The sequence below is a fragment of the Macrotis lagotis genome, chromosome 5, assembly GCF_037893015.1.
Source record: "Macrotis lagotis isolate mMagLag1 chromosome 5, bilby.v1.9.chrom.fasta, whole genome shotgun sequence".
In the NCBI taxonomy this organism is placed as follows: domain Eukaryota; kingdom Metazoa; phylum Chordata; class Mammalia; order Peramelemorphia; family Peramelidae; genus Macrotis; species Macrotis lagotis.
The window spans coordinates 121,142,340-121,165,113 of NC_133662.1; the positions used below are offsets into that span (position 1 = coordinate 121,142,340).

The 22,774-nt window shown below is 34.0% G+C and overlaps 1 long non-coding RNA gene across 1 annotated transcript in view; it reads right to left on the reverse strand.

Moving 5' to 3' along the window:
* The window catches only part of LOC141489862 (uncharacterized), a 51,551-nt gene extending 44,775 nt beyond the window's left edge, over positions 1-6,776 (reverse strand). The window contains exon 1 of the long non-coding RNA XR_012469012.1: positions 6,632-6,776. This is a non-coding gene — a long non-coding RNA (uncharacterized LOC141489862). The remainder of the gene's footprint in view (positions 1-6,631) is intronic.
* Between the last annotated feature and the right edge of the window lie 15,998 nt (positions 6,777-22,774).

A 22,774-nucleotide genomic window follows, 5' to 3' on the forward strand; every position in this document is an offset into this window, starting at 1 on the left:
TCACTCTGGCTTTTCTTTTTCTTTTAATTTATTTTTATTAGAGATATATTTGAGTTTTACAATTTTCCCCCCAATCTTACTTCCCTCCCCCTACCCCACCCCCACTGAAAGCAATCTGTCAGTCTTTACTTTGCTTCCATGTTGTTCATTGATCCAAATTGAGTGTGATGAGAGAGAAATCATATCCTTAAGGAAGAGACAAAAAAAAACCCTAAGAAATAACAAGATCTGACAATAAGATATGCTTTTCCCTAAATTAAAGGGAATAGTCCTTGAACTTTGTTCGAACTCCACGGCTCTTTATCTGGTGCTCTGGCTTTTCTTTATAAAAATCAGAGGACTCCTCAATATCCTTTACTGTATCTTTTCCCAGGACATGGCACCAAAGCACAACCTTTGACTCCATAATACTGTCCTGGACCCTCTTCTCTTCTCCATCATACTGTCTCATTTGGTTATCTCTTCAACTTTCACATGTTCACTCTCGCATGTTCAATTACCATCTCTATGCTGATTCTCAGATCTATTTATCCCAACTTAACGTTTTTCCTGACCTCTATTCTTATATAATTAAATGCCTACTTGAATATTTAACTGGACATCTTGTAGACATCTCAAACTTAACATATCTGAAACTAAACTCATTATCTTTCCTCTCCACCTGTCTCTTCTTGTCAGCCTCCCTAAAATTGTAAAGGATATCATCATCAGCTCAAAAATTTAGTCTCACTTCACTCCCATGTTATTGTTCAGTCATTCAGTTATGTCTGACTCCTCACAAATGCATAGACCATAATGTTCATGGGGATTTCTCGGCAAAGATACTGGGATGTTTTATCTTTTCATTCTATAGTAGATTAAGGCAAACAGAGGTAAGTGACTTTCCCAGGGTCACAGAACTAGTAAGTATCTTAAGCCAGACTGAATTCAGGTCTTCCTGTCTCTAGGCTCAGTATTCTATCCCCTGAATCATCATGCTGCCTCTACTTTATTCCCACTCATCTTTTATATGCAATCTGTTTCCAAGTCTTGTTTATACAACATCTCTTGTATACATTTCTTTCTCTCCATTTACATAGTCACCATCCTGGTAAAGACTCTAATCAGATCACATATAGTCCATGGAAATAACCTACACATGATCCAGTGACACTGACCTCCTTGCCATTCTATGAACAATATATTTCATATCCTGGCTCAAAAAATTTTCTCTGGCCATCCCTATGCTAGCAAGACTGTCTAGCTTTATCTTTGCCTACCGGCTTCCCAGACCTTTTAAAAGTCTTACCTAAAAGCCCATTTTCTACAGGAAGCCTTACCTGCTTTTAATATTTAGGAAACTGTGCACAGTGTGCACAACATAACCTCCTGTATTCTACAGTAAATTTCCCCCCCTTTTTTTTTCCACTTCTATAGTTCCTCATACAGTACTTTGCACACGGAAGACAAAAAAGGTAAATGGTGATTGGTCTAGGTGCATATTTTCCCTTGAAACCAGCTATCTAGGTGTGAAGTGATGAGGACTTCCACCAGAAAAGTAGGAGTGTCATCTCCCACATGAATTGTTGCATTAGCCTGACTCAAAATGTCTTTTCATTCTATTCCATCCTCCATTCAGTCTCAAATTGATTTTCCTAAATCAATTGTTTCAGTTGTGTCTTACTTTTCACAATCCCATTTTGCGGTTTCTTTAGCAAAGATACTAGACTAGTTTGTCATTTCCTTCTTCAACTTATGTTACAGATGAAGAACTGAGACAAACAGGTTTAAGTTGACTAACCCAAGGTTGCATAGCAAGGAATTGTCTGAGGCCAGGTTTTGAGCTTAGAAAGATGATTCTTCCAGACTTCAGGTCTGACACTCTATCCACTGTGCCACTGTGGCTCAATGTATTGTTGGGTCCAATCATTTTGGACATCAATTTAGAATTATACATAGTGGCAGCTAGGTGGTATAGTAGATAGAGTACCAGCCCTAGGAGTCAGGAGGACCTGAGTTCAAATGTGGTCTCAGAAACTTAATAATTACCTAGCTGTGTGGCCATGGGCAAGCCACTTAACCCCACTGCCTTGCAAAAACATAAAAAAAATAAAAATTATACTAAGAAAGTGATTAAAATGCACATATTCTTTGATACAGAGATCCTGTCCTAAGGAATATTCCAAGGAAGTCAAGCTTGAAAGGATGAATCTAAACAAAATATTTATAGCAGCATTTTAGTTGTTATTGTATGATGCAAACAGAAGATACCCATTGATTAGGGAATAACAAGACATTTAAGTATATGAATATAATGTAATATCATTGTAATATAAATAGGAGCAATATAGAGTACTCTAAATTATTTATATAGAGAGAAATGAAAATTTGAAAGAACTCCAAGATTCCATTTCATATCTATCAGCTTGACCAACGTGAAAGAAAAATAAAATAACAAAGACTGAAAGGAAAGTAGGAAAATAAGTACACTGATACCCTGTTGGTGAAGCTGTGAAATAGTTCTACTATTCTAGAAAACAATTTGGGGGGCAATTAGGTGGTGCAGTGGAGAGAGCACTCACTGGCCCTGGAGTGAGGAGGACCTGAGTTCAAATCTGACCTCAGATATTTATTAATTACCTAGCTGTGTGACCTTGGGCAAGTCACTTAACCTCATTGCCTTAATAAATAAAAAAAAATTTAAAAAAACAATTTGGAACTTAGTCCAAAGGCCTATCTTTAACACTAGAATACTGCTACTTTAAAAAGATAAAAGGAAAAGGACCTATATCTTCGAAAATATTTAAAATTACTCTTTTTGTGTTGACAAATAATTGGAAATTGAAGGGATGCCCATTAATTGAGGAATACTTGAGCAAGTTATGGTATATGATTATGATGAAATATTATATTATAAGATGATGAAGAGCATGGTTTGAGGAAAATCTGGGAAGACTCATATGAATTGATGCAAAGTGAACAGAACCAAAACCAAAGTACACAGTAACAGCAATATTATGATTATCAACTCTGAATATTTAACACTCCAATCAATATAATGGTCCATGATGATTCTAAAGGACTTATGATGAAAATTGCTATCCAACTCTATATAGAGACTGTTGGACTGGGAGTTCATATTGAAGATGTTTTTTCCTTCCTTCCTTCTTGCTCTCTTTTCTTCCTCCCTTCCTCCCTCCCTTCCTTCCTTCCTTCCTTCCTTCCTTCCTTCCTTCCTTCCTTCCTTCCTTCCTTCCTTCTTTCTTCCCTCCCTCCCTTCCTGCCTTCCTCCTTTGCTACCTCCCTCTTTCCCTCCTCCCTCCCTTCCTTCCTTCCTTCCTTCCTTCCTTCCTTCCTTCCTTCCTTCCTTCCTTCCTTCCTTCCTTCCTTCCTCTCTGTCTTTCTTTCTCTCTCCTTTTCTCTTTCTTTCTTTCCTTCATGTGTATATATATATATATATATAAAATTATAAAAATGTAAATCAACAACAAAACAACTGTAAGATGAATAATTATAATTCTTAGACCTAACCTCAAAGAAGAAATTAAGAAATGCACTTTTCTTTCTACCTTTGAGGACATGAAAGGGAAAAAAATTAAATATATTTGTGAGTTTTCTTCTAAAATACTTGATAAATCTGGCATAATCAAGTATAATAATTATCCAAATTCAATAATTACCAAATTAAAAACCTGAGAAGAGAGCCAATCAAGTAGCAATAGTGAGAGAACTTATAGACAACCCAGGTATTTTATTGGAATCCACCAAATATTAAGAGTCAGGTAAATGTTCCAGCCTATTGGGTGTGTCTGGGGTGTAGGATCTATGGAAATATGGGCAATAATACAACAGGATGAGACATTGAGAATGGTTTAGAATCTGTGCTTATCACTGGTAAGATTAGAGATCCCTTGAAAAATCAAGAGCTAGAACTTTAAGAAAAACAATTTAAAATTATTTTACTGCACTAAAGGCAATGACATTTCATTTAGTAGGAGTGTTTAGCTATTGCCAAAAAAGATTTGAGAGCCTTTGTATCAGATTGATGTGAAACATCTGGGAAAGGATTTAAGAATTACAAATGGTGTTCACATGTCAGGTGCTCAATAAGTACGTGTTGAATCAATGAACTAATGTGAAAAATCCAACAGTGAAATTGTAGCAGTAAGAAAAACCCTCATTCCTAGCTTCCAAAAATATCAAAGGAGGAGGAAAATGGAAAACAATCAATACCTTCAGGGAACATTTCTTTGACCCTTGCCTTTCTCCAAAACATGAACCCTGATTATTTGACAGGAGTGCAAACCTATATAATACTGTTTGTTTTACATTGCATTTGTTGCTGCATTTTGCCTGCCTTGAGCTGCACTGGCTTCTGCACCTGCAAATTATAGTCTAGCATAATAATCACATGTTATTCACAGAGTAAGATCCTCCAGAAAGCACAATGAATCTAATTTCTTTCATTGAAGGATGAATTTATTTAACTCCTTGGAAACCTGACTGAATGACCAGAATGAAAATATTTTCCAAATATTAAAAGTAAAAGAATAACTCAAATATTATTTTTCTAAAAATCATTGACAACATCATGGTTTTAGGTGAACTTATTCTGACATGTAAAGGTATAATGTGAGTATGCCTTGCTTACTTCTTTGATAAAGGAAATATTAAAATATTTTATGTCTATGTATTACATGAGCAGCCAAAGAATTAAAAATGAAGGTGGTCAGCCCATAACCAATAGACAGAACTTAGCACGTTCCAGATCAAGAAGCTGGACCCAAAGATAGAATGGGAGGAGCTCAAGTGTAACATGTGCAAGAACATAGCCCCTTTAGTCCATAATTTCCTCCTTCTCATGGCCTTGCTGCATACCATACCCTATAATTTAAGGAAGTTGAACAGTATATGAAAATTAAGGCAGAAGAGAGTCATTGGCATGTGAAAGTATGAATTGTGTAATATGGTTACTATTTCTTATTTGCTAATGAAGAGGCACAAAAAGATTAGAGTGGATTTGAAAACACTCAAAATGAGTTTGACTTTGGTAAAAATTCAAATAACTGAATGCACAAAGTTTTTTTTTAATTTGACACTGTCTAAGAAAGATAAGTAGTGGTAACATGCAAGCTTCATAAATTTCAGTTCAGTTGTAGCGTTATCAAACTATATTTTGTGCTGAGTACTTATCATAAGGGAACTATCTCTTAAATTATCTCATTTCTTCTGTTGAACTTTCTGCCTCTGTGAGCAATATACATTGTGTAAGATTTTTTTGTTGAAATTGATAACATTACAATTAGCTTAGTATTGTTCATCTTTATTTTTAAAAAATGTGTCATTAAAAAAATGAAGGTGATTCAAATGGATAATGAAGGGCCTATGGGGGATGTGAGTTGGTTGTCCTATATTACCAAGCAACAATTGCCATTACTGAGTCCTTTCCTATTTGACTCTTCATAACCCTATGTGGGGTTTTCTTAGCAAAAATATGAGAGTGGCCTGCCATTTCCTTCTCCAATTCATTTTACAGATGTGAAGAACTGAGGCAAGCAGAGTTAAGTTTCCTTGTCTAGGGTCACACAGTTAATAAGTGTCTGAAACTGAATCTGAGCTGGTCTTCCTAATTCTAAGACTAGTGTTCAATCTACTCTACCACATAGCTTCCCTAAATAACAATTTTAAAGAGGCATAAAGGATAGAATCAGGGAGATTCAGTTTGCATGCTCATGTGGTATCCATGAAATATAAAAGTAGCTTGAGGTCACCAATGTAGGTATTTGGAGGACTTTCAGGAAGTTCTGGGTAGGAGTAGAATAGCACAATAAGGAATGAATGTTTTGTGATTAGTGAGGGTGAATCAATATCAAAGAGATCACAAATCCATCAAAGTATGGCAGTTAAAAGAAAATGAAAACTTGGAATTATTAACCATTTCAGGTTCTATAAGAACAAAAACAGAAGCAAATTGTACCCAAAATTCCCTGTTTGGTGACTGTGATCATTCTATATTTACCAACACTTAAAACAACTTAGTGAGAGCCCTGTCCTTCTTAATTCTGAAAAGGCTTACCTAGAATATCAAGCTACTTTGGGGAAAATTAGGTTTTTATCAGTGCAAGAAGATAGAGTTGAAATGAAGAGATCTACAAAAGGAATTTGTTAACAATTTAACAGGGTTTCCACAGAGTATAATTGAAAGGGAGTTGGGAGTAGAGGATAGGAACAATGTTAGGGGCAGAGATGACATTTATAGTTTTGACAGTTCAGAGGGTGGCAAGAAGGAGAGGATTTCCATTTCAGCAGATATTGACTTAAGGGGCATAAGTCAGGGGAGAATGAACTAGGAATCTATTCATAATAGCATTGGGAATGACCAGTGGATTAGGACTCTGAGAGACCCAGTATGGCTTATGATTCTAAGACCCCAACATTGAAGAAAGAATAAAACACAGTCCCTTTGGCTTTTTTGCTTATCCTAAGAAACATTCATGATATTTACATAAGCCATTTCTTCATACCTCCATTACTTTGAGACAATTACTAATTACAAGACCTTACTCTCCCTCACACCACATATCCCATCATTATACCAGTTCTTGCCATTTCTACCTTTACATTCTTTACATTTGACCCTTTAAAAAGCTACCTTTTTAGTTCAGGTCTTCATCACTTCCCATCAATCTTCTTGCTCCAATCCATCCTTAATCCAGTACAATCCCTCCACTACCAAAGTGATTTTCCATAAGCACAGATCCAAATATATCACTTCCCTTTTCAACAAATGAGAGTGACTCCCCATTTCACCTTGGATCAAATATAAATTCCTCTGGCTACTTTATCAAGCACTTTTCATTCTTACCACACCCTATCTTTTCAGCTTCTTTGCACATTGCAACCCCCCATGCTTCTTCCATACTCTGTGATCCAGTCATTGACTTTGTCTCTGTCACTCACAAATTTCTCTCTATGTACAATCTCTGTTCCCCTACTCTAAGTATCTGTTGTCCATGAGTGGAATTCATTTCATCTTCATCTCTGCATCAAAGACTTACTCTCAGGGGCAGCTAGGTGGCGCAGTGGGTAGAGCACCCGCCCTGGAGTCAGGAGTACCCGAGTTCAAATACAACCTCAGACACTTAATAATTACCTAGCTGTGTGGCCTTGGGCAAGCCACTTAACCCCACAGCCTTGCAAAAACCAAAAAAAAAAAGACTTTCTCTCTTGCTTCAAGATGCAACTCAAGACATGGAATTCCCAACTGCTAGCATTCTCCAGATCAAATTATCTAGCATTTAACTATTTTGCATCCAATACTGATTGATATTCAATATTTCATATTTAGACTGCATATACTTAAATATGTGTTCATTCCTATGTTTCTCATTAAAATGTAAGTTCATTGCAAATATACATTCTTTCACTTATTGTACTTATGATCCTAGCATGGTGTTTGGCACACTGTGTTTAATAAAGACTTATCCTTTGTTTATTGTATTACTTAGCACTACAAATACTGCTACTCTTGTGTAACCTTGACAAAGGATACACTTTTATGAACCTAGTGATTCAGAGTTTTACTTCAGGCTCCCTGTTGCCAGATTTACAAATTTAAATAATAAGCCTGAATATCCATGTGTTCCTACAGATTATCTCCTATTCTTAAGAAGCACTCTCAATTCATAATCATTTTTCAGGATTTTTATTTTCCTTAAAAATTTAGCTCAGGTATAGGATAGTCTCAGAGAAATATGGGAAGACTTATATGACCTGATACAAGGTAAAGTGAGTAGAACCAGGGTAAAATTGTAATAGTAATAGCAAAATTGTAATGATGATCAACAGCTAATCTGATCAAAACAATAATACAAGGCAGTCCCAAAGGATCATGATGAAAAATGCTTTACACCTTCAGAGAGAGAACTGATTAACTTTGAGTGCAGATTGACGTATATGTTTTCACTTTCTTTACGTTTCTTGAATTTTTATTGTTTATTTATTTTTGCAACATGGTTAATATGGAATATTTTCGAATGACTTCGTACCTTTATAATTGATATCATATTGCTTGCCTTCTCAATGGGTGAGGGAGAGAATATGGAAGTCAAGTTTTTTTAAAAAATTAATATTAAAAAATAAATAAAAGTGGTAGAAAAAATAAAAGAAGAAAAAAGTTTAATTTAGGGGGCTCATTCTTTATGAAAGTTCTATCTACTCTTTGTTTCCACTGAGAGAACTTACATGCAGTTATGGGATTCAATCAGTTTGCACTGGTTTGCAGAACCAGTATCTAATTTTAGGTTGAGTTGGCATTTGTAATCAGGGTTCTCTCTAATCTGGGTGACTAAAATGTCACCCAATGTAGAAATCACAAATTTACATACCTTAATCATCTTTAACATTCATCTGTGCAACACTGTTTTCTAAACACCCACAATAATGATCATTCCATCCGTAGGTCAAAAAAAATGGACAGAACTATGCTTATAATATTTATTTATTCATTTCTTAAAACTCATTATACCTTTGATTAAATTTTACATTTCAAATACTCCCATTGTTTTTGTTACTTCAGTAAACATATAATATAAAGAGAAAAAGTACCAAATGAAAAACTTTCATTTTTTTTCCCCATTTTGTAATAAAGCCCAAATTCCCTCATGATGAGTACACTGGTGAACAGTGAAACCAATAGGAAGCTGGGACACTATGAACCATTAGAAATATAGATTTCAAGTGTTATTTTCTCACCCATTTCAAAAGCCATGGAAGTAGAAGAAAAAAAAGAGATAGAATAGGTAGAATGAGTTTTGGGTTTGCATATGTTCCAATATTGGCTGCTGGGATCACATGACTGCTCTCACTCTATAAGGATACATTTGCTTACTATGAATGAAAAAATAATCAACTCTTGTGTACTGTTTTTATTATTCTTATTTGAATATTAAAGGTATGAAATATTAAACTATCTTCAGTATATACTTAAAATGGTCATTTATTTTGAATCCCACCCACTGCTTATGTGTCTATGAGAGCTAGGGGGCATAGTGGACAGAGTACTGGATTTAGAGTTAAGATTACCTGAGTTTTAATCCTGCCTCATATACTTGCTTGCTGAGGGACCTTGAGCAAATCAAATCACCTCTCTCAGACTCATTCTTCTCATATGTGAGCTTAAGAAGAGTAAATAGCACTTAGTTCACAGGACTACTGTGAAGTTCAAATTAAATAGAAATATAAATCACTTTGCAAACCTTAAAATGCCAAATAATTGTTAACGGCTGATATTCCAGCATCTAGCAGAATGCCTAACACATACTATATATTTAATAAACGTTTGTTCAGCTAAATTCAATTTGTATATATGTCTTGTCATTTTTCTGAGATTATAAACTCCCTGATGATAGAGATGATGTCTTACTCATTCTCATACCCATTTCACAGTACTTTGCAGATACTTAGATGCACAAAGGAATTTGTGCTCTTACCAGGTAGAAGTTTCCTTCAATATCTGACTCCTCACCTTAGAGTCCTAGCACTAACCAGGAGTCTAGGGATTCTCTATAAAAACATTAGCTGCTATTTCTCTCATTACTTAGAAAGAAATTGCAAAAAAAGGACCAGACAGCTGGTGCAGTGGATAGAACACCTGCCCTGGAGTCAGGAGGACCTGAGTTCAAATGTGACCTCAGACACATTTAATAATTGCCTAGCTGTTTGACTTGGGCAAGTCACTTAATTCCATTGCCTTAAATTTTAAAAAAAATTACAAAATAATCATAGGAAGTCATTGAGATAAATAGCTGGAAATAGTTTAACAAAGTGTCTATACTAAAATTTACTCATGGTTTTATTTTTTGAAATTGCAAATTGTGTCATGGAAGAAGAATGTGAAGCCCTTGAAAAAATATGATTGTTGAATCTCCAAACAGAAAGATCTAAGGAAGTAATATTTAATATCAATTTATTCAAAATTTTACTTTTAGAGATTTATTTTTTGATTAAAACCTTTGTAGTCAAAAAAATCACCTTTTCAACTGAATTACTCATGGGGAATATAATGCTCTAAACCATTGTTAATTGTAATATCTATAGCAACAAATAATTCCCTGTGATTATAGGGAATTGGATACTTTATTGATAGTGATGGGAAAGGTAGAAAGTCCAGAGCCCAAATCACTACTTGAAGGAGGCTGGACTAGGTGTGATCAAAAAGTGTGTGTTCATGGAGGAAGCCATGGGGAAACATGAGAGCAGTGAGCACCTGTTGGACATGGAAGGAGGCCAAGACCTTGGAAAGGGAGATGGTAGAGTGTCACAGACAAACTTAGCCTAACTTTACAATTTTGTTCTACATAATCATAGTGATCCAAGTTCTATTTCCTAATAGATCAGTTCACAGGGTGATGACTCTTCTGGAAAAGACAATAAGAAGGATATCTTTGCGCAAAATTTTCTCCGCTATAATCAGCATAATGTGCATGTCATGACATCATTTGTTTGATGCCATGATCTTCAATTATAAAAGATAATAACAACACCACAACAGAATCATAGTGTGTGATGATTAAAAGAGACCTTGGCCAATTAATTCAAGCGTCTCATTTGACAGATGAGAACATATAACTAGTCAGGTTTCCTGGCTGCCAGTCCATTCCTGAACTTGAAGTTTACATGTTTCAAGTAGTATAAATGATCATTCTCTTCTGTGTGTGGTATAACTGGGGGAATACTTAGTTTTCACTCTATCTCCTGCTCTTATTTCTCCTTTTTATGATTCCAGAAGCTATCTCAAGTCATTTGAATCACCATATCTAGTCGACAGGGCAGACCTAAGATATTATTACTGATTGTGGTCAAGAAGTGAAATGAAAACAGTCAGCCCTCTCCAACCAAGGAAACTGTCATATGTCATATCTTAGTCTCCATCAAAATGATTACACAGAAGAAAAATTTCAGTTGCTCATCTTTGTATTACTGTTCTATAGGAATATTTAGTTTTAGAAAAAAAGTCTTGAACTGAACTGTTTTATACAAGATAGGCAATAAAATATAGGACATGAGGTGTCTTACTGCAGAGTCCATGATGCTATTCAGAAAAAAAATATATCTGTTACACATTTCAATAGGGGTTTCAAGAGCCAACAAAGTTTTTGGAAGTTTGTTTTAAAAAGGTCAAAGAGCCTCTGCTTTTTTTCATTCAAGTACATGATGAAAGAGTCAGCTATTTTAATTCAATTACTGTTTTAAGGACAGAAAATGGAGAAAGATACCTATCTGAATTATAGCTTAGTAACTTGGTCCTATACTTCCTTTTTTGTTTTGTTTTTTTAAGGCAATGGGATTAAGTGACTTGCCCAAGGTCATACTTAGGTAATTATTAAGTGTCTGAGGTCGTATTTGAACTCAGGTTCTCCTGACTCCAGGGCAGGTACTCTATCTACTGCACCACCTAGCTCCCCATGGTCCTATACTTCTAATGGTCTCATTTTAACCTCCCTGCCCCCACAAAGGTAAGCAGCTATGTAATGATCAGTTTCAACCTTTCCCCCCCAAATGGGATCCAAATCCAAATTCTTGAAAGCACCACTCTAAAATAGATATAGAGTTCACATGTCCCACTCTTTTCTCACTGTCTCTTTAGACTTAGAATTTGTTAATATTCACCACCACCCCAATTCCAATTTTGCCTCCCAACCACCTCACCCTCAACAATCATAGGTAGTTTCAAGGCACTGAAAAACCATTCCTTTCTTATGCATGTAGTAGTATTTTATCTTCCTTAGAATTTTTCCATTAATTTAATACATGGATGTGTGTCAAAGTATCTGGTCCTTTGGAATGTTCTTTATCTAACTTAAGGATTTTTCTTTAGCCAAGTGGTAAATTAGTTGACCCCAAAGAGCATTAAAGTTGTCTTTTAGCTAAAGAACTGGAAAACTCTATAGGTAGAGTTTCATTCTTATCTCCCTTAGAGATCGGAAGAGGAAGTCTCAATGAACCTATTCTAGCTTAAAGCTTACCACTAACCTAGAAATTTAACAAAAGGTGATGTGGTTCTTTCCACACCTCCAGGCATTTGAGGCACAATTTATATAGTACCTACAAGTCCAGCTAAAAGGAAAGCTTGATTATTTCCCTAATCTGTCTGTTTGCTTTTTCAGGGACCAGGAATGCACAGTAAACAAGCCAAAGTGCAGATGCATTTTAGGGTTTGTTTTGTACATGAAAACAATAACAACTGATGATGACAAAGAGTAGAGGACAAGCTCTAGACAAACAGGTTTATCTTAGTCATAGTTCTAGAGAGAGACAGAGTCAAAACATTTTTGAAGCTCCACTTCAAGCATTCTATCTTTATTTGAAATGTATTATTGTACTTAACTTGGGAAAAGAGCTAGACTCAAGTTAGACTTAAGCCATAATTCTCTTAGAGCAATTTTCTTTACATCTATTTATTTTGTTTTTAATTTATGGAATAAAATAAGAATTTCCATAACATAGCATAAGAACAATATGATTGCACATGAAACTGTAAATTTTTATGTTCAGTTTTTTAAAAATATATAGTAATCATGTAAATTTATTCAATTTCTTTTTTTTCTTCCCTCCTCCCCAGATGGCTACCATTAGAGTCTATGCATATATTATATTTAATATATATGCACATTTAACATATGCATATGTTTTATATGTATGTAGGCATGAATATACTATATATGTAAAATTTTCTATACAAACTTCTATTTAGTTCTTTCTCTAAATGAAGATAGTTTCTTTCTTCATATGTCTTTTATAGTTTATTCAGATAGTTATACTAGCCAAATTACTTATTCACTCAGTGTTGTTCTTAAAACAATTTTGTTGTTATTGTCTACAATGTTCTCTTGGTTTCACGTATTTCATTCTTCATTATTTTGTACAAGTCTTTTCATGTTTTTCTAAGAGCCTGGAACTCATCACTGCTTTTGACAATGCATTATTCCATCACAATCTACCTTATTAACGTGGATTTCATCAACTTGGATGGGAAAGCAAATTATATCTTTAGTTTCACTAATTTCTGATTGTGTTAGCATTTCCTTTAATTGTGAATTTAGGCAACAAGACCCATTAGTATTACGATACTTAATCCCTAAATACTTTGTTTTCATATCAGACTAGGGCTGTTTCAGATATCTTGAAATAACATTTATACTAATCACACTTTTAAATTATTGTAATTATTAGATTCAACAGCAAATGTGTTACTTTGTTACATTGTTTTAGGTTTTTGCAAGGCAAATGGGATAAAAGTGGCTTGCCCAAGGCCACACAGCCAGGTAATTATTGTCTGAAGTTGGATTTGAACTCAGGGACTCTTGACTTCAGGGCCAGTGCTCTATCCACTGCACCACCTAGCCGCCCCTTTGTTAAATTTTTAAAAAAATAATCATTTCAATGTAACTGATCTCCTTCATAAATCTATGTATTTTATTTTATTTGTTTTAAAATGCTGTTCTGAAAAGTGGTTCATAGACTTCATTAGACTACCAAAGGGATCATGACACACACAAAAAGTTAAGAACCTCTGTCTTAGAGTATACATTAGATACTAAAATGCTATGAAGAAAACCATTTCATTTTCTTCTCAGATGGTCTTTCTGAAGATACAATCAGGGTTTAATTAAAGTCCCATTAGACCTATGACTTTAGGAATCATTGTGTCTTAAGGAAATGAGCTGGATACAACAAAATAAAACAATCCTGATAAATCAATTCCACATTTTGTCATAATTATGAAGTTCACTCATAAAGTCAAGTTTTTTTTTGCTGAACAAAATTGTAATAGAGTGTGTTATATCATTTTAAAGTATATAGACCATAAATGATTGACCCTCAAACCCAACATCATTTCTAGGCATTATCTTCATTCTTTCCTTATTACCATCCACTTCTCTGCTCCAAGAAAAATAAATTTTAAATTTATGTAATGATCTTTTCCAATACTCTATCTGCTATGTATGAATCAAAATCTTTCAAAATTCATTGATAACCACAGATATAGCATTATATAAAGTTATGATCATTACTATCAAGTGAGGCAAGAAATAAGTATACTCCACAAATTTTCAAATAATATTGTGTTGACTGCATCAGTCCCTAGAACACTGCAGGGATTCTTACATAACATTAATTATCACTGAAAAATATTTTATCTAGCCCAAAATAATGGAAAAACCTAGTAGATTAAAACTGTCAGACTTTAACCAGACATTGATATAGACTGTTAGACAACCCATAGAGCCATCCATAGACAGAAGCCATACATGGACTGAAAATTGAACTCACAACGAAAAAGTAAGAGGAGATTAGACCGGATTACCTTTAGGCAACTGTAGAGCTCCTATAAGGATCTCAAACTTCTCCCAAAACAAGAGTTTATTTTTTAGTACTATTATTTTTACCATGGAAAGGGTGTAGTTAAAACAGTCTGGGCTGTCTCTTTCAGTCATTTTTAAGTTGTGTTCCACTTTAAAGTGACCTATTTGTTATTTTCTTGGCAAAGATACTACAGTGGTTTGCCATTTCAGTCTCCAGTTCACTTTACAGACAAGTAAACTGAAGTAAACAGAGTTAAAGTGACTTGTCTAGTGTCATAGAACTAGTGTCTGAGGTCACATTTGAACTCAGGAAGAGTTTTTTCCCCTCTGATTTCAAGCCCTGTGTCACCTAACTGCCATGGGTTGTCAAATAACTTTTTATTTCTGTATTTGTATGATTTGTTGATTAGCTGGCATTCCTTGAAAGGCACTGTGGTACCTACTGCCTGTGATCATACACAAATATATATATAGTATATATATATATATATATATATATATATATATATATATATATATATATATATACTATACACACACACACACACACACACACACACAAATGAGACTGTTTATAATCTGGGCAAATTTGTTCCATGGGATAGGGATGGGATGGGATAACCTGTGAAAATTTTTCCTCTCATATTCAGTGAAAGTAGCACATTTTAATCAAATAGTATGAATAGTATTTTGCTCTTTGAAGACATGTGGATCATAATTAGAGACATGGAATCATCATGATTTCTTGTTCCAACACTGTGATAGATTTTGTAGGGCACACTAAGAAGCTTCTGCCAATGTACCAATCTTAAAGATAATCTCCTTTGATTAAGAGATAAGGGGCAAAATCTTTTTATGGGGTTTCTTGTATAATGCTAAAAATTTTGTTGGCCTTTTCTAACACTCATTAGAAAGATTGCACTTATTTAAAAACAATATTTTAATCTAATATTCCATTAATCTTTTGATTTTCTTTGTAAACAAAATATTTTTATTTGCAGACCACTGCCCCTACAACTTACAAGTTTTGGATTAGTCTATGTGGTTCATGTACAAAAATTATTTTCTTGGCTCCCTTCTCATGCCTTGAACCTCTTTATTATCTACTGCCCTATTAGAAGACTAGATTGTACCCAGCATAGTAAATGATGTTGACTGACTATATTGACTTCTTGGTTGAAATCATTAAGAATCCCTGATATTCATATTTAACCTATTTAATTTTTAACCATATGTAATTAGCCATATAGTTAATAACAATCATTTATGTTATTTTTATATTAATGAATGGTATCTAAAAAAAAGGGAGGAAAAACTCAGTACTGTGAGTACAAGATGGTGGTGGCATGGTGGCAATTTTTCTGAAAATAATTTTAGGAGCTTTAGCAGATTATGAATTGAATGAACAATATTATTATGAAACAACAACCCAGAAAAATTAATGCAATATTGGACTGCTACTCATAGAAGTACAATTACCAGGATTAAGGTATTGATAGTCCCACTCTTGTTCTGCCCTGGTCAGAACACAGCTGGGTCAAGTTCCAAGAGACACAGTTTAAGAAAAATATCAGTAAGGTTGATTGTCCAATGGAAAGAAATCAAGCTTTGAATCCTTACCATATAAGAATAATTTGAAGGAACTGGGCATATTAATCCTGAAGAAGGAAAAATTTCAAGGAGATATGTTAACTGTGGTTAAATATTTGAAAAACTTTCCTGTAGCAAAGGATTAGAATTGCTCTTGTTGACCCAGGAGAGCAGAACTAGGAGCAAAGAGTGGAAGATGTAAAAAGGTAGATTTAGGTTTGATATCAAGAAAACTTTTCTCATAATCATAATGTCTAAATGTGGAATGAACTTAAGGTAGTAGATTTCCTTTACTGAGATATTTTCAAAGAGAGATGGATGATTAATTGTTAAGTATGTTGTAGTAGGGGTACTTTTTTTTTTGGTTATCAGACTAAATGGCTGCTATGGCCTATTAAACTCTGAAAATTTGTGATTGTTTCCTAAGTAAAGAAAAGAGACAAATACATAAAAAATGTTTTCAGATTTTTTTTTTAAAATGAGATGCTGTATACTGGTTTCCATGTTAGTACTATAATCATAAATACAGTGTAACTGTATTTCTTCTTTGGCATCTATCATTAGGAATAATGGAATAGCACATAACCATTACATTAACAACTTGGGTATTATTATGATGAAATGTTTGTTACGTTTAGAATGTTTGTTATGTTTAGAATTGTAATACTTTTTCCCTTAAGGGTTTCATTAAAAGTTTTTGGAGATTCTATTTCCAGGAGCCAAGACGACTGAATAAGCAATAAATTGCTGTGACCCTCCTGTATTCACCTCCAAGCAACCATAAAATAGCATCCCAAAACAAATCCTGGAATAGCAGAATCAGGAAAAAAGATGGGATGAAACTATCTTTTAGCCTAAGAAACTTGGAAGAACTGCAAGTAAGGTCCATTTCACTGTGGTTAAAGGGGAGCAAGGGAGTATAGTCCAGGACAGAAAGCATCTCAGCAAGTCAGCAGAAGATCCTGAACCCCAGGATGATGAAGTAGAAAAATGCCAATACCATTACCTCCACCAGCCTTGGTATAGGCAAGGGAATTGTCAGACTCCAGTTCAAAGAACTAAAATGGGTTTCAGTGCATCCCCAGGCAAATAGGCATCCTCCAGTGGTCAGAACACCACCTGCTCCAGTGTAGCCCCAGGGAAATACAGAAACAACCCCACAGGGTCTGAGCACATGACAGGTTCCATCACTAGGACCCCAGTTCGGCACCAGATAAACTTCCAGACTCCTATAGCCTCCAGTAGGGCCCGTAACACCCTCCCACCCCACTCAGTACAACACCAGACACAAGAGTCTGGATCTCAGGGCAACAATCATCACAGAAGCAGGTAAATAACCTGGGTCTGCACCCACTGGTATGAGAAGCCTGAGATCCCTTCCACCTTGGGAGCATAACTCAAATTTTAAAAAAAGAAAAAAAAGGTAAAAATGATGAGTGCAAAAAAAGAAAGAATATGACTGTAGAAAATTATTATGGATACAGGGAAGACCAAGACACAAAGCCAGAAGTGGACAACAAGATCAAATCACCTATAGGTAAAATTCAAAAGAAAAATGGGAAGTGATCTCAAGCCCAAAAAGAATTCATGGAAGAACTCAAAAGAGAGTTAAAAAATCATATAAGAAAAGCCAAAAGAAAAATTGAGAAAAGAACACAGTTACTCAAAAAGTAAAATTGATCAAATGGAAAAGGAAAGACAAAAATTCATCAAGGTAAGCAACTCTTTAAAGATTAAAATTGGTCAAATGGGGGAAAAAGTACAAAAAACTAATCGAGGAAATCAACTCCTTAAAAGTTAGAATTGAGCAAGATAATGACTAAGACATCAAGAATTCATTGAGCAAATGTAAAAGGATGAAAAAATGAAAGAAAATGTTGACTAGCTTATGGGAAGAGAGTTGACCTGAAAAATAGATCCAGGAGAGATAATATCAGAAATACTGAACTACCTGAAAGCCTTGATCAAAAACAGGATTTGGACAGCAATTTTCAAAAATTTATCAAGGATAACTACCCTGATGTCCTGGTACTAGAAGACAAAATAGGAATTGAAAGAATCTCCCAGGCATCTTAGCAAAGAGATGCTAAAGTAAAAACTCCAAGGAATATTAGAACCAAATTTCAAACCTAACATGTCAAATAAAAAATACAAGTGACCAGAAAGAAACAATTAGATTCAGAGAGTCACAATCAGTATAACATAAAACTTGGCAGCTGCAATGTTAACTAATCAGAGATAATGGAACATGATATTCCAGAAGACACAGGAGTTAGAATTACTTCCCCAGCAAAATTAAGCTTGACATATCAAGGAGAAAAATAGTCATTTAATGGAATAGAAAAATTTCAAGTTTTATAAGAAGATGAGAAGTAAAACAATTTGACCTGTAATATCAATACCCAGGAGAAGCACAAACAGGTAAAATAGAAAAAGAAACATAAAGGATTCAATGTAGCTAAATTGTTTATATACCTACATGAGAAGAAGATACTTGTAAATATTAAAAATTGTACCACTAGAAGGAATATCTGGCAGAAGTAATATATATAAAATGAATTCAAGGGAATAACAAAAATAATTAAGCAATGAGGAAGAGGGATATAATGGATTTATGAAATGAGCAATAAGATAGATTAGTCATTCATTAATTTATTTAAAAAGAAGAAAGTAAATGTCCGATATCAAAAGTGAAAAGGTGAAATTACCATCAATGAAGCAGAAATTGAACTATTATTCACAAATAATATGCAATTAATCTGACAATCTGAGCAAAATTAATGAATAATACAAAAAATATAAATTATCTAGATTAATGGATCATGAAGTAGAATGCCTAAATAGCCCTATCTACAAAAAAGAAATTAAACAAACCATTAATCAACTACCTAGGGAAAAATTCCCAAGGCTAGATGTGTTCATGAGTGAATTTTACCAAACATTTAAAGAATAGGGGCAGCTAGGTGGCGCAGTAGATAAAGCACCAGCCCTGGAGTCAAGAGTACCTGGGTTCAAATCCGGTCTCAGACACTTAATAATTACCTAGCTGTGTGGCCTTGGGCAAGCCACTTAACCCCATTTGCCTTACAAAAACCTAAAAAAAAACATTTAAAGAATAACAAATTCCAATGCTATATAAACTATTTGGGAAAGTAGGCAAAGAAGGAGTCCTATCAAACTCCCTTTAGAGCATAAATATGGTGTTGATAACTAAAGAAGTAAGACCTAAAACATGAGAAAGAAAATCATAGTCCAATTTCCCTAATGGATATTAATGCAAAAATTCTGAACAAAACATTTGCAAGGCAATTACAGCAATATATCACTATGGCAAGATGATATTTATACCAGGAATACAGGGGTAGTTCAATATTAGGAAGATTATCAACATAATTGACCATATAAATAACAGAACCAATAGAAATCATATAAAATATCTCAATAGATGGTAAAAAAGTTTTTGACAAAATAACCCAACCATTTCTATTAGAAACACTAGAGAGCACAGGAATGTAGAGAGCATTTCTTAAAAATATAAGCTGTTTTTATCTAAAACTATCAGCAAGCATTATCTTTATGGGGATAATCTAGAAGTCTTCCCAGTAAGATCAGAGATGAAGCAAACATGCCCATTATCACCACTATTATCCAATCTAGTACTAAAAATGTTAACTATATCAATAAGAGAAGATAAAAATTGAAAGAAGTAGAATTAGTAGCAAGGAATCAGAATTATCACTCTTTGCAGATGATTTGATGGTATCCTTAGAGAACCCTAGAGAATCAATTAAAAATTACTTGAAATAATTAAGCAGTAATTAATAAAATTGCAGGATATAATATAAATCCACATAAACTATCAGCATTTCTTTATATAACCAACAAAGCTCAGCAGCAAGAGATGAAAGAAAGATTTCATTTAAAAATAATTGTAAATAACATTAAAGACTAGAGAATCTACTGCCAAGACAAACCCAGGAACTATATAAACATAAGTACAAAATACTTTTCATACAAATAAAGTCAAATCTAAACAAATGGAAAAAATATCAATTGCTCATGGAGCGGTCAAATCAATAAAAATGACAATTCTGTCTTTGTTGATTTACTAATTCATTACCAAAAAATTATTTGATAGAGCTAGAAAAATAACAATAAAATTCTTCTGGGAGAACAAAAGATCAAGACTATCAAGGGAATTAATGAAAAAAAAACACAAAGGAAGGTGACCTAGCAATAATAGATCTGAAGCTATATTATAAAGCAGTAATCACCACAACTATCTGAGAAATAGGGGGATGCATAAGGGGAATATATTAGGTACATAAGATTCAGTAGTAAATGATCAAAGTATCCTATTGTTTGGTTAACAGTATTTGACAAAAGTATTCGGGAAAGCTGGAAAACAACAGAACACAAACCAGACCAATATTTTGCACCATGTATGAAGATAAGGTCAAAATGTGCGTATGATTTAGACATAAAAGGTGACATCATAAAATCAGAAGAGCAAGGTATATTCTACCTCTCAGATCTATGGGGAAGGAAAGAATTTAAAACCAAACCAGAGATGGACAACATTAAAAAATATAAAATGGATACTTTACTTTTGATTATATTAAATTGAAAAGCTTTTTCTACAAAAAACTAATCCAACCAAGATTAGGAGGAAAGCAGAAAGTTTGGAAATAATCTTTTTATCAACTGTCTCTGATAAAGGTCTCATTTCTCAAATATATAGAGAACTAAGTCAAATTTATAAGAACACAACTCATTCCCACTTGATAGTCAAAGGATAACAGCAGGTAGTTTTCAGATGAAGAAATCAAAATTATCAATAGGCATATGAAGTGCTCCAAATCACCTTTGATTAGAGAAATCAAATTAAAATAATTCTGAAATCTCACCTTTTACCTATCAGATTGTATGACATCACAGAAAAATGATACATATTGGAGAGGATATGGAAAAATTGAGACACTATTGGTGGAGTAGTAAACTGAACCAACCATCCTGAAGAGCAATTTGGAATACTGACCAAAGGGCAACCAAATGTACATACCTTTTGATCCATTAATATCGCTGCTTGGTCTGTATTCCAAAGAGATCATTTAAAAAAAGGAAAAGCACTTATATATTGAAAATATTTATAGTATTTTTTCATGGTGGCAAAATATTTGAAATTGAGGGGATGCCCATCAATTGAGGAATGACTGAACAAACTGTGGTATATGAATGCAATGAAATACTATTGTATAAGAAGAAATTATGAACAAGCAGATTTCAGAAAAAAATGGAAAGATTTCTATGAACTGACAAAAAGTGAAATGAACAGAATCAGAAAAACAATGTACACAGTATACATAGTATGAACAACATTATGTGATGATCAACTATGAATGATCCAGCTTTCTCAGCAACACAATGATCAAGAAAACAGGACTCATAGAGGAAAATACCATTCATATCGAGATAAAGGATTGAAAGCAGATCAAAACATATATTTTTCCAATTGCTTTACTCTTTCTCATGTTTTTTCCTTTTGATCTGTTTCTTCTTCCTCAACTGAGACTTCTATGAAAATGTCTTACATGGCAGTACATATATTAATTATATCAAACTGCCAATCATCCCCAGAAGGGGGTGGAGTAAGGGAGAAAAATGTGGAAATCCAAAATCTTGTAAAAATATATGTTATAATTTTTATGGTATATAATTGGAAAAATACTATTTTATTCTGCATTTTTTCAGAATTTCTGCATTTTTTCTGAAAAAGAACCATAGTTTTATAGAAAATTTTAAATATATAAATTTCACATTACCTGCAATACAAGCATCACCACCATCACCAAAAAGGAACCACAAAATATGTTATACTCCCAAAGGTAAATAAAGTTGCAAGGTCAATAATAACAACAACAAATGTTTATTAAGAGTTCACTATATACCAGTGATTATCTAAGAGCTGAGAATACAAATATAAGCAGACAGTCCTCACCCTCAAGAAGCTTTCATTCTAATAGAGGATGACAGCATATAAATGAAAGTTTAAAAGAAGTGGCTATGGTGGTGGCGAGTTAGAGGAAGGTACTCTATGAGGGGACATGTTAGAGAAAGTTCAGAATTCAGTCTAGAAAGGAATGAGACATGACTGGTCCCTTCCTCTCTTCCACAAAATGAAGATTCCAGGAGGAGTCACATAGTCAGAAGGATATTCAGTATATTAATTCCAGGGCTAAGGTAAACTTCTAGGAAGAAGAGGTTTCTGGAGCATGATAAAGAAAATCCAGGTTGCAGCCTGCAAAGAAGTTTGATATTAGTGAATGGTCTGCATTTGTCTTAGTATGAGTAGATTAAGGGAAAAGAACACATTTACATATAGCATACATGTGTTAAGTGTGTTTCTCAAATTGTCTTTTTTTGTTTCTACTATTCCACATTATTATTTTAAATGAAAAATATGATAGAAAACCATGGTCCTTCAAGCATTTATGATGTGATTATCACTAATAAAGTATTTTGATACTATAAAGAAGGGATAAACTATAAAATTTCAAAGGATTTGAGTCCTTGATGTCTGTACTATGCCCATGGGTCAAATCTATAACATAGCTGTTACAATTCAGAATCTGTTCTGTCTTTGTAATGGAAGTCATATGGTTCTGAATGAAATATTTTCCATGAATTGTTTATAATTCTCTTACTCTTACAGAAAATTCAAAATCTCTAGGTAGAAGAAATAACTTCCTAAATTGTGAAGCTACAACTCATATACACACTGAAAGACAATGTGAAAACATAGTAGGAGTGAAACACAAGGACATATCTGGAAAATCATG